The sequence below is a fragment of the Piliocolobus tephrosceles genome, chromosome 18 (assembly GCF_002776525.5).
Source record: "Piliocolobus tephrosceles isolate RC106 chromosome 18, ASM277652v3, whole genome shotgun sequence".
Taxonomy (NCBI): domain Eukaryota; kingdom Metazoa; phylum Chordata; class Mammalia; order Primates; family Cercopithecidae; genus Piliocolobus; species Piliocolobus tephrosceles.
This window is the reverse complement of record NC_045451.1, coordinates 565,164-576,887: the sequence shown is the minus strand read 5'-3', so window position 1 is coordinate 576,887 and position 11,724 is coordinate 565,164. Positions and strand designations below refer to the sequence as shown.

At 57.5% G+C, this 11,724-nt stretch overlaps 1 protein-coding gene across 3 annotated transcripts in view; it reads right to left on the bottom strand.

Annotated features, from left to right (window-relative positions):
* Nucleotides 1–9,479: 9,479 nt before the first annotated feature.
* Nucleotides 9,480–11,724, bottom strand: part of LOC111551033 — a 48,129-nt gene continuing 45,884 nt past the window's right edge. For all 3 annotated transcript variants that reach the window (XR_002734244.1, XR_002734245.1, XR_002734247.1), the window contains exon 3: nt 9,480–9,857. The gene's annotated coding sequence lies outside the window, so the exon portion shown is untranslated. The remainder of the gene's footprint in view (nt 9,858–11,724) is intronic.

Below are 11,724 nucleotides of genomic sequence, written 5' to 3'. Positions count from 1 at the left end.
ACACACAGGTGTGCACACACAAACCCTGCTTCAGAGAGCCCCGGAGGAACGTCACGCTCACCCAGCCTCCTCACATTTCTGTACTTCTTCAGTCAGTTACAAGAGTATGGATTCTTGAACGCTTACTTTATATCTTTGTAACCCAACACACTTTGTTTCTTGAGGGTGTAGCATCCACCCAAATTCTCTGCAGTTTTTCTGTGAGGGGACTCTGTCTCTTCTCCCCTAAACTTACTTTTTAGCATAATGATTCTTAAGTTTTAGAAAAAGCCATTGTTTAGCCTTTGTTAGCAGCGTGAACATAGTTTATCATCTTTTCCCTCAGAAAATGCAGCACAGCACGGCTGTCCTCTGCCTCCACTGTGTGCCCGGAGCCAGGGATGCCCCGCCTCGCCCTCCTGCCCAGCGAAGCTTCCCTCTGCCTCCCCCAGGGCCCTTACTCTGCATTTGCCCCTGGCCCGGAGCCCACCCTGCTCTGCTCACCCAGTGCCTGGGCCCCTCGCTGGCTCCCGAACTCCTTGCCTTGGCTTCCCCACCGGGTCTGTGCTCCTCTGCTCTGCTGGGGCTTCCACACCCGGTCTGCACTCCCCGCCAGGTCTGCGTTCCTCACCTGGTCTGTGTTCCTCTGCTCTGCGTCACTTCTGGCCCTGCTGTCTCCACTGCTCCCAGCCTCCTCCACATCCCAGTTCTCCACGACTGCAGTCCATGTGCAAAATGCATAGCCCAGGACACCCGTGGAGGCTGCGAAATGGTGGAAGGGGTGGGGGGCGGGGAAACAGCTCTGGCCAGGGCCAACCCCACTCCCCACTGCCCTGGCAGCTCCACACACGTCCAGCTGCACAAGACACCGAGAGTGCACACGGAGGAGCCTCGCTGACCTGCGGGATTGCTGGCTGCTGGCCAGAGACACGACCCTCCCGGGTGGATTTCACAGCAGTGGTGGTTCTGAGGATTGGAGCCAGGCCCGGGACCTGCACACACACGGGGTGCCTTGGCAGGGAGACCCCAGATCCCGGGCGGAGGGGGCCCCTGCCCGATCCAGGAGAGGCCCCGTCTCTGCCTCCGGCAGATGTCTCTGAAAAGATCGTCTGGACATGCCACGAGAGGTTGTTGGGAGCGCTGTCCCCAACAATCCGCCCTCAGAGTCCCCATGTGTGAAATGCCGAGAGGGTTCCATGAGGTGAGGAAGGAAGACGGCGCTGCGGGGGTTGCCCAGCGTCTGCAGCGCTCACGGGAGCCTGCCCGGCCCTTCCTCCAGTCCTAGGGCGGCTGAGCACAGACCACACATACTCTGCCTCTTGCCCCATGGCCTGTGGAGACACAACAGCGGCCACTCGGCAGGCAGAGCCTCCAGCAGGCGAGAGCCTCTGACTAACTCTCATGCCCAGGACACACTACTGCACGCCAGCAACATGCCAGGGGCCTCAAGGGCCAGGGCACAGGGAGGGACCTCTGCTCCTGGGACAGGAGCCCTTTGGGGGGACCCAAGGTCTGCGCCCTGACAAGCAGCTCCATCAGGGCCCTCACGTGTCCGTGAGGCCCAGAGGGACGGAGACTGACCACTCAAGCCGGGCACTTCCCACAAGCTTCCTGTCCCTGCCTTCAGTAGCCCTGAGGAGCACAGCCCCCTCCTCACTGCGGGTCCAGGCCCAGACAGGAGGGCACCGGGGCTGCTGGGCCCCTCACTGCGGGTCCAGGCCACGGGCAGCCTCAGCTCCACAGAGTTGCCTGAGAGCCAGGGAGATGTCTTAGAAAGGAAGCTCCAAGTCCTCTTGCTGGCAGCTTTCGGCACCGAGTGCAGACGCCAGCCCCAGTCCTTGGCCCATGGACCAGGGCACAGGAGTCTGAAGCCACTCGCTACATCCTCTCCTCCAGGGCTTAAAACATAGCCGGGGCTTGCCCGCTCTCAGGGGTTTCCGCGTGGCCTGCCCCGTGAGGATGCTGGCGGGCTTGGCGCACGGGTGGCCCCGGGGACAGCTCCACGGGCACTGCTCCCACCCGCGTGTCCGCAGTGCCCGAGCCCCGCTGCCCTCCCCGCTGCTGGTGTGCGTGCACCTCGGGCCCCTCCGGGAGCTGCACAGAGTTCACGCCAGGTCAATCCACCATCCCCTGCACGGAGAGGCCAGTGGCCCGGGGCGGCTGTGCTGGGGAAGGCAGCAAAACCCTTAATCTAATGATGTTTTTCTCCAACCGCAACCATTGCACGCTAGGAGCCACTCTCTCTTAATTAAGCTCAGCTCCCACATCCTTTTAACCATGCAACTTTAAAAGAAACATGTATCTTTCCAAATTAACTTTGTATCTAAGAATAATAAGAGAGCAAGAGTTGTACTAATTAACTTACAGTCAGCTACAGAACTCATTTGCCAATGCCATGTTGGCTTCAAGGGGAGCCGACATTTATTCAGCACAGAGGACATTCCAGGGCACTGGTCCCACCTGGGCATCACCCCTTGTTTCCACAGAGCCCTGAGGATCTTGGAGGCAGGAGCCCAGGGACAGTGCGGAGCTGGGACTCGGGTCAAGTGTGTCTCCCTCCGGAGCCCATTCCAGATTCCAGAAGGATCCAGAGCCTTCCCTCCCACACGCCAGCTCACGACATTGGCTACAGTAATAGTCTGCCTAGAGTGTGTGCTTTTGATTGAAAAAGCCAGGAGAAGATCTTTTTCAAAGAGTGGAATGTTCAAAGAACGGAAATCTGTGAAAATCAGCCTGTGTGATTTATCAGGGCTCAGTTCTATGAGACGTAGTTACATTCTCGACTGGCCAAGGACGCTGCCTGCCCAGCCTGCGCAGGGTGAGGCGCGGGGACACACGGTTTCCGGGACCTGGCCACGGGCCACTCTCTAGGGCTGACTGCAGGGACCTTCGCCTCTGAGGAGCCTGGAGAGATGGAGACACCCAATCTGAGATGTTCTGACAGCTGCTTCACAGGCCCAGCTGCAGGAGGATGGCAGCGCCCTTCATCCACGCGGAGCTCTGGAGCTTGGAAGCTGAGGCTGCCAGCTCCGTCCCGGCCAAGCTCTGAGCATCACAAGCTCAGAAGGAACAAACTGCAGTGTCCACGCCGGACACAGAACGCAGGGAGAGGCCCCTTGTCCCTCACCCATGGCACGGAGCATGTGATGGCAAACGCCTCTGCTCCAAGAGAAAATGGGCAATGCCTTTGCAACCGACCGAGCAAACGCAGACACCAGACCTGCTTTCTAAAATTCTAGGGCTGTGAATCGCACATGCCCCAAGCAGGCAGAAAAGCGGAAGAACGCTGTTCCGGAGAGAGTGCGCCCAGGGGTTCCCTGGGTTTGGAGGGGGCTGAGCTTGAGAGGAGGAGGGGCTGCGTGTGTGGGCAGAGTTGGCAGAGCTGGTCGCTGCGTGACTGAGGGAAGGGGCTGAGAGGCCATCAAGGCCCACCTGGACGTTCAGTGGCTTCCCAGTGCTTCCCCTCCAGCCTGCAGCTGCCGGCACCAATGGCTGGGTCCAGGTGGGATTCTCCAGCACAGGAGGGGTGGGGCAGCTTCCCCAGGCCAAGAGGCTGAGGAGGGCAGTGCCCAGCAGCAGGCAGATCCAAGGCAGGAACGCAGCTCAAAGGAAACGGCAGCAGCCAGTGTCCACGAGGGGACAGGCCACATGGGCCTGGCTTTGGGGCTCAGGGAGGCCAGGACAGTCCCCAAGACTCCCCACAGAGTGAAACTGGGCCAGCTCAGACACAGAGCCACCGCCCTGGACACACCCACGACAGAGACACGGATGCAGAGACACAGCCCCGGCCGCATGCACGAGACACGTGCCACGTGCGGCCCCCAGAGCAGTGACCTTGGCATTGGTGACTGCGAAGCAGAGACCAGTGCACTCCAAGTGATGCCGTGTTATTTAAAAGCCTGACATTCTGTAGAACACGAGGCCTTTGCTGTGGTTTATGGCCAGTTCTGGAGATGCCCGGGCTCTTGCCACTGGTGTCCCCAGAAAAGGGGGGACTCATAGAAGGGGCCCCTGTGATGAACAGCTGGGCCCTTTCCCCCAGGCCCAGGGTAAACGGCCCCTCCACAAGCCCCTGGAAGACAGGACCCTACGTGCTCCAGGAAGACAGGACCCCACACGCCCTGGGAAGACAGGACCCCACCGTGACCACAGGACACCGCGCACTCTCAGGCGTGCCATCCTCCCCAACTGACCGAGCTCCCCCAAGGCCGTCATCGCCTCCTGGGTGAGGGGAAAGTGACCATGAAGGACTTGCTCCGGGCTGGGCCGGGGTGTGTCTCAGCACCGTGGCCAGGCTGGTGGCCTTGGCTGGTCAACGTGCCTCCAGTGGGTGCCACTGCTGTGTCTGCTGCTAGATGTGGGTCAGGACCCCAGAGCATAGGGCTGAGCTCCGGGGCCTGCTCCACCCCAGTGCCTTTCTTCATGGTAAAGCCCCCCCCCAATGAACCACCCCAGGAGCAGGCTGAGCCCCCACCTCTGCTGCCCTCTGGGCCCCAGCATCCCGGAGCAGAGGGTGGGGCCGTACTCAAGATGCTGAGCCTGGCTGTCCTTCCTCCCAAATCTAACCCTAGCCCTGAGCCACACCCCAGGTATCCTGAGCCAGCACCCTCCAGAATGTGCCTCCCTTCAGATCTCATGCCAGCAGGGGGAGAAGGACAGCACCGCCCCACCTTTTATCTGGGAGCTTGGCCAGGCAGGGGCTGGCCCAAGCAGCAAGAGCCTCCTCCTCCTCACCGCACCGTGGCTCGGAGGAGTCTGCATCTTCTTGCCTCGGGAGCCTGGCGCATCGGAGCTTCCCTAAGCTCCACTCATCCATGCGGGACAGTCACCTCCACTCCGGAATGGGCGTGAGTCGGACAAAGGGCTCGGTTGGCTGTGCATATAAACTGGGCATGTGCTCTTGGAAATAAATTTATAAAATCCCCTGAGAAAGAAAAGTGGAGACAGCCGAGAGGGCCCCGCACACCTCCCTTTGGAGGCCCAAGGCTGAGGCAGCTCGGTTTCCAGCCCCCTCCTCATGGGATGCCAGGTTCACCCCAGGCCGTGAGAACCCAAGCCCGAGGCAGCTCAGCCACAGGCCCCGATCTGGCCCAGAGCCGTGCCCTGATCAGGCCCAAAGGAGAAGTCAGGATCAGGGAGAGCAGAAAACATCTGAGCAATCAGGCTCCCGCCCACTGCAGGGTAACAGGCAGAGAGTGAGTCACGCTGACTGTGGGAATCTGTGTAGACGGGTTTGGTTTGTTTTCTTTGCTATTGTGGGGTGTTTGTCTCCATCTAATAGTTTTCATTGTGTGCTAATAAGCACAGTGGCTTGGCCTGCATGGAAACTGCCCAGCCGGCCCTTTTGTTATGCAAAGGTTTGAAGGGGCCCAGGACCTCCCAGGGTCAGGGGAGGAGCAAATTACCTCTTCGATGTGGAAAGAGGGCGGGCATGTTACGGCTGTGGCTACAGAGACCAAGGCAGCAAACCGACAGCACTGCCCGCATCGAGGCAGCAAACCGACAGCACTGCCCCAGACCCCTGTGCCCTTCGGAGGCTGGCACCGACCCATTGCCGGAGGGGCCCACGGACCCAGGGATGGGCACTTTCCCAAGAAAAGTCGGGGTCCCCTTTGGCAGCTCCCCTGGGTGACCAGGAGCATGGCAGCGTCTACAGGACAATGGGAATGGCCCAGCTGCCCTGATAGCACTTCCTCCTTGTTCCCTCCCTGGATGGGCTGAAGGGGTCGCCCTGTCTGGTATCTGCTGGATGACCAAGTTCCCTGAGCTAGAGTGTCAGGCTGGCCTTCCTCTCCTTAAATAGTCTTCAGGACGGACACACTCCAGCTGTCACACAGAAAGTAACTGGCCCAGGCCGGGCGCGGTGGCTCACGCCTGTAATCCCAACACTTTGGGAGGCCGAGGAGGGCGGATCATGAGGTCAGGAGATTGAGACCATCCTGACTAACACGGTGAAACCCCATCTCTACTAAAAATACAAAAAAACTAGCCAGGCGTGGTGGTGGGTGCTTATAGTCCCAGCTACTTGGGAGGCTGAGGCAGGAGAATGGCGTGAACCCGGGAGGCAGAGCTTGCAGTGAGCTGAGACTGCGCCACTGCACTCCAGCCTGGGAGACAGAGCGAGATTCCCTCTAAAAAAAAAAAAAAAGGGGAAGTAACTGGCCCACAACTGTATTTGTCATGCAGGTTCCCAACCTCCAGGGCTGCTGTCATCGAAAGGCACGTGACTTTAAAGACCATATCCTCACAAAATAGGATCAAGTAAAAGCTGCTCAGTGGTGAAGACGCGGAGCCGGACCAGCCCTGGTGCCGGGTGTAGCAGCCACTGTGCAGGAGGCCTATCTGCACCGTCCGAGAGAGTTGGAGCCAGAACCTCACCTGGAACCCCACTCCTCCTAGAATAGAGGAATGGCCCAGGTCACCCCCCAACCCCACCAGTACAGCAGCTGCTCTGCAAAGTGGATGCCCACAGGTGCTTCCAACGCACGTCAGAACTAAGCTGGAGCCCTGTCCACGCTCCTTCGTGCTCCGCTGGGAGGCTCTGCCAGAGCTGGCTGCTGGGTGGGAGGGCGGAAGGTGGTTTCATCCTCCCCACAGTGTGGGCACGCCCTCACTGGACCCCAGGGTTTTCTTCAAGCCTCTGTGTCAGAGCCAGTGGGCAGCTGTGCTGCCTCTGCCCACCCTGCCCACATGGGCACACATGGGCACACCTGGCTACATGTGGGCACATGTGAGTACATGTGGGCATATGTGGGTATCTGCAGGCACACATGGGTACATGTGGGCAACCTGGGTATCTGTGGGCACACCTGGGTACATGAGGGTACATGCGGGTATTTGCAGGCACACCTGGGTACATGTGGGCACACACGGGTATCTGCAGGCACACATGGGTACAAGTGGGCACACCTGGCTACATGTGGGCACATGGGTACATGTGGGCAACCTGAGTATCTGCAGGCACACCCGGGTACATGAGGGTACATGCGGGTATCTGCAGGCACATATGGGTACATGGGGGCACACCTGGGTACATGTGGGCACACTTCAGTACATGTGGGCAACCTGAGTATCTGCAGGCACACCCGGGTACATGTGGGTACATGTGAGTATTTGCAGGCACACGCGGGTACATGTGGGCACACCCGGGTATCTGCAGGCACACCTGGGTACATGTGGCCACACCGGGATACATGTGGGCACACCAGGATACATGCGGGCACACTTGGGTACATGGGGGCACACATGAGCAGGGCAGCACAGGCAGCTGCTCCCTGCCCGTCACAAGCCATGACCTCAGCTTTGACCTTGCAGGTGTGCCAGGTTCAATTCGAATGCATGCCGTGGCAATGTGTGTGTGCATATTGTACAAGCAATGGAGCTAGGAACAGTAGCTATTATTATCCTAAGGCTAAACATGAATTTTTTTTTTTTTTAGGTGAAAATTCAAAACCAAAGGAAATTACTGCCATCAGGGCTGTGGCTGCAGCCAGAGCATGCCTCCCAGTCTCACACTCATGCTCTCTTGTGGAATCGGGCTCTGCAATTCTTTTGGCCGGAGCAGAAAGGAGCTGCCACATGGCCTGGGGAGACAGCTCCACCTCTGAGGTAGCAGCAAAGCAGCAGCATGGAGGGGGTGGTGGGGGAGGTGAGCAGTCCCGGCCGTCTGCTGACTTTCCCCTTTCTAAGATTTTGTTTTCATAGGGAGGAGAGAGAGGGCGCCTGAGTCTGACAAAAGGGTCTCAGGTCCCGTGCTGTCCACTCTCCTGCCAGCCAGAGACCCCCGGGCCATGATGCCCGGCCGGCCTACTGGGTGACAAGATTGGAGGGTGCATGGAAGGGCCCAGCTGCTGTGAGGGGCCAGTGTTCCCTTCCTCGCCTCCTGCTGCACATGCTCTGAGCTGACTTCTGCCATCACAGATGTAGGGTTGCCAGAGAGACCACCTGGCAATGAGGCGCGCGTGTCCGGATGGAGGGTCTGTAAGGGACGTCTGCTGACAGCTCACTGAGGTGATGGTGGAACCCGCTGGTCGTGGAAAGCAGGAGCTGGCACTGGCTGTAGCGCCCGGACCCCAGGCCTCCTGCCTGTGGCCCAGCTTCCCGGCTGCCTCATAGCTCTAAAGTGAACACCCTGGCCAGAGAGATGCGTCTCATCCCTGGCAGTCCCCAGCTCCTGACGCAGCATGGACCCCTCACTCACTCCTCCAGGCAGCCCAGGACCTGCGCTGATAGAGCCTCTAGTGTGGCACACCAGGTTCTGAGGGTCTTTAAAACGGACACCGGCCGGGCGCGGTGGCTCAAGCCTGTAATCCCAGCACTTTGGGAGGCCGAGGTGGGCAGATCATGAGGTCAGGAGATCGAGACCATCCTGGCTAACATGGTGAAACCCCGTCTCTACTAAAAATACAAAAAGTTAGCCGGGCGCGGTGGCGGGCACCTGTAGTCCCAGCTACTCCGGAGGCTGAGGCAGGAGAATGGCGGGAACCCGGGAGATGACGCCACCACACTCCAGCCAGACGACGGAGCGAGATTCCGTCTCAAAAAAAAAAAAAAAAAACCAGACACCAATGGAAAGTTTTGATCACAGAAATTTAACATCAAAAAGCAAATGGAAACAGAACAGAAAAGACCGATCACGTTTCCCAAGCTGGAAAGAATCGGGTTCCATCTGCCTGGGAGAAACAGGAGTCTCCACGTGCTGGGAGCGGCGCACGGGAAGCAGAGGGAGTCTCAAGAACAGAAAGCCAGGGACACTGTCCCGCAGGGAGGGGCGCCAGGGGCCTAGGGTGGCCTCTCAGGTTCACGAACCAGGGAAGGGACCCCAATAGACGTGCACTTGCCTACATCGCCCCTGGGGGAGGCTCCCCAGCCAGTTGAGGACATACCCGGGGCTCCAGCCCCACCCATAGCCTCCCTCCCAGTCCCTGAAGGATTCTTTTCACCCACGGCAGGAGGTTCTCACCGTACGGCCTGTGGGTCCTGGCATGGGGTAAGTTCCCAGGGACTCTGCCAGGGGGTCTGCAGATCAGAACTACATTTGTGACAATGCTGAGTGACACCGTGTGACAATGTGTCACTACTTTTATGACAACGCCTTCTCCAGCAGGAGATATCTGCAGAACGGTGACTCCCTGGTGGGTACGGGGCAGCGGCTCCACACCCTGCCTTATACCACAGCCAGGCGCTCACTGTGCAGTAGACACGACAGCTCCACTTTTAAAAGCCACCCTGGGGCAGAAAAACTATCCATTCTGTTATATCTCAGCCTTGCATACAGCACAGCGGGGCGCGTGGCCACAGGGTGGGGAGTACACAGGAAATGCAGGCAGAGTTCGTGTACCACACATGGAAGCTGACAGGACTGGGAGAAAAGTGTGTGACTGAGTCTGGAGCCACACCTGCCACCCCCCAGCTACGCTGCATCTGAAAAAACCAACAAGCCACAGTCATTGGGCATCGGGCAGGCATTTTCTGGAAAATTAGCAAAATGAGCCTGTTGCTTTAAGGTAAACTTGCAGTATTTGTTACCAATAACAAAATTTGAGCTTTCAAGCAAAAATTAGAATTTTGGAAAACTTGTATCCATCACCGTGAGCTTCTCAGTCAGCACGTCAAGACTTTTCCGAGGAAGTTGGTGGTGATATTCACAAATGTGACTTTTGATATTAAATAAACACGTCAACATTTGGAAGCTCCACATGACTCGGTGAACTGACCTTTTCCAGATGACTGTCGCAGGATGCTATGAAGCCACGCCGGGTAAGAGCCCACCCAAAGCGCATGATGGCTGCACGTCACGGCCTGGCTGAGCATGGAGCATGTGCACCGTGGTCTCAGGTTCCACAGCAGCTCACTTTGAAGAAACCATCACTTCCCACCTGTTGTGTAATGCCAAGAAAGATGATGCACAATTATCCAGAAAGGCTGGTAAATAATCCTCTGTCCTGACTCAATGTCTGTGTGTGGTCAGGTTTTCTTCTCAATTTCAACCAGAACAACAGTATCACAGCAGTTCAAATCAGAGAACCCAGTGAAAGAGGTTTGCAAAATGTAAGATAATGCCATTCTTTTTACTAAAAATATTACTAAAATTTTTATCCTATATGTTAACACTTAGTGAGCTTATTATTGCTGTTTTTAAATGAAGCAGAAAAGGATGAAATGGTCTGTTTTGCAGCAATGTGGATGGAAGTGGTGCCCATTGTCTTAAGTGAAACAAAGACAAATGCTGCATGTTCTTACTCATAAGTGGGAGCTGAATCACTTGTGGACACAGAGTGTGGAATTATGGACAGCAGAGTCTGGGAGGGAGTGGGGGGAAGAAAATACTTAACGGGTACAGCACACATTATTGGGGTTCCCTAAAAGCCCTGGCTTCACCACTGTGCAATGTGTGTCTGTGACAAAATTACACTTGTGCCCCATAAATTCACATAAATCTAAAATGTATAAGTAAATTTTGAAACGTAAACATGAATGAAGCCATAAGTATTTTTAAATGTCTCAGTTCTAATTGCTAATATAGAGTGTATATATATAATTTACATATATGATATACATAGATGTCACATGTATGTGACACATACATGCATATAACACACACACACACACACATATACATACTTTTTAAAAAATTTTTCTTTGAGACGGAGTCTCGCTCTGTTGCCCAGGCTGGAGTGCAGTGGTGGATCTCAGCTCACTGCAAGCTCCGTCTCCCAGGTTCCCGCCATTCTCCTGCCTCAGCCTCCCCAGTAGCTGGGACTACAGGCGCCCGCCACTGCGCCCAGCTAATTTTTTGTGTTTTTAGTAGAGACGGGGTTTCACCGTGTTAGCCAGGATGGTCTCGATCTCCTGACCTCGTGATCTGCTCACCTGGGCCTCCCCAAGTGCTGGGATTACAGGCGTGAGCCACCGCGCCCGGCCGCTAATACCGTATATTTCGAAGGTTATAATGCACAAAAACAAAAGCTCTGAGGGTCTTCAACAATTTTTAAAGTGTAAACATGTCCCAAGACCAAAACGCTTAGGACCCGCCGGCGACTGCAGCTTGGCACACGCTGAGGTTTCTGCCCATCTGTTGACACAGCGGAGGCCGCTGCACCCACTCCGAGCTCCCGGGCCCTGCGCGTCTTCCCACGTGGAGGCCGCCCCGGCCCGGGCTGGGGACTCGGCCCCTCTAGACTCTGTCCCGGCCTCTGGCATCGCCTCTCGGGAGCCGGACCCCTCGATCGCTCGCGGCTCCTCTCAGCTCCCCGCAGCGCAGGCCGGTCCGCACGCGGCCCTGTCCGGGCCCTTCGCGATTTGGCCGCTTCTCCCCGCATCTGGCCACAGCTGGGAACACAGGGACCGGGGCCCCCCGGGGAAAGGAGACGACGCCCCGGAATGACGGCGCTGAGCCCCAGCGGCGGGACAGTCTCTGAGTGTTTCATGGGATTGGAAAGAAAAGAATCTTTGACTTTCCCTGAACACGAGCTGCCTGCGACTCACGGACCCGAGGCCCAGGGAGGAGCCGCGGCCCCAGGAACCCCCCAGGGAGGTCTTTCGGGGCCGCAGCCGGGAGTCCTGGCCGCCCGCAGCCCCCCCAGCCTTCCCCCATGGCCCCCAGAAGCCGGGGACCCTCCCTGCGGGACAAGCGGGCCCCACTCAGAGCCTCCCAAGCTCCCTGGAGAGGAAGGATCCGCCTCCATCTTGTCCCCAGACCCCGCTCTCCCGGGACCCCACTTTCCCGGGACCCCTCTCCCGGGA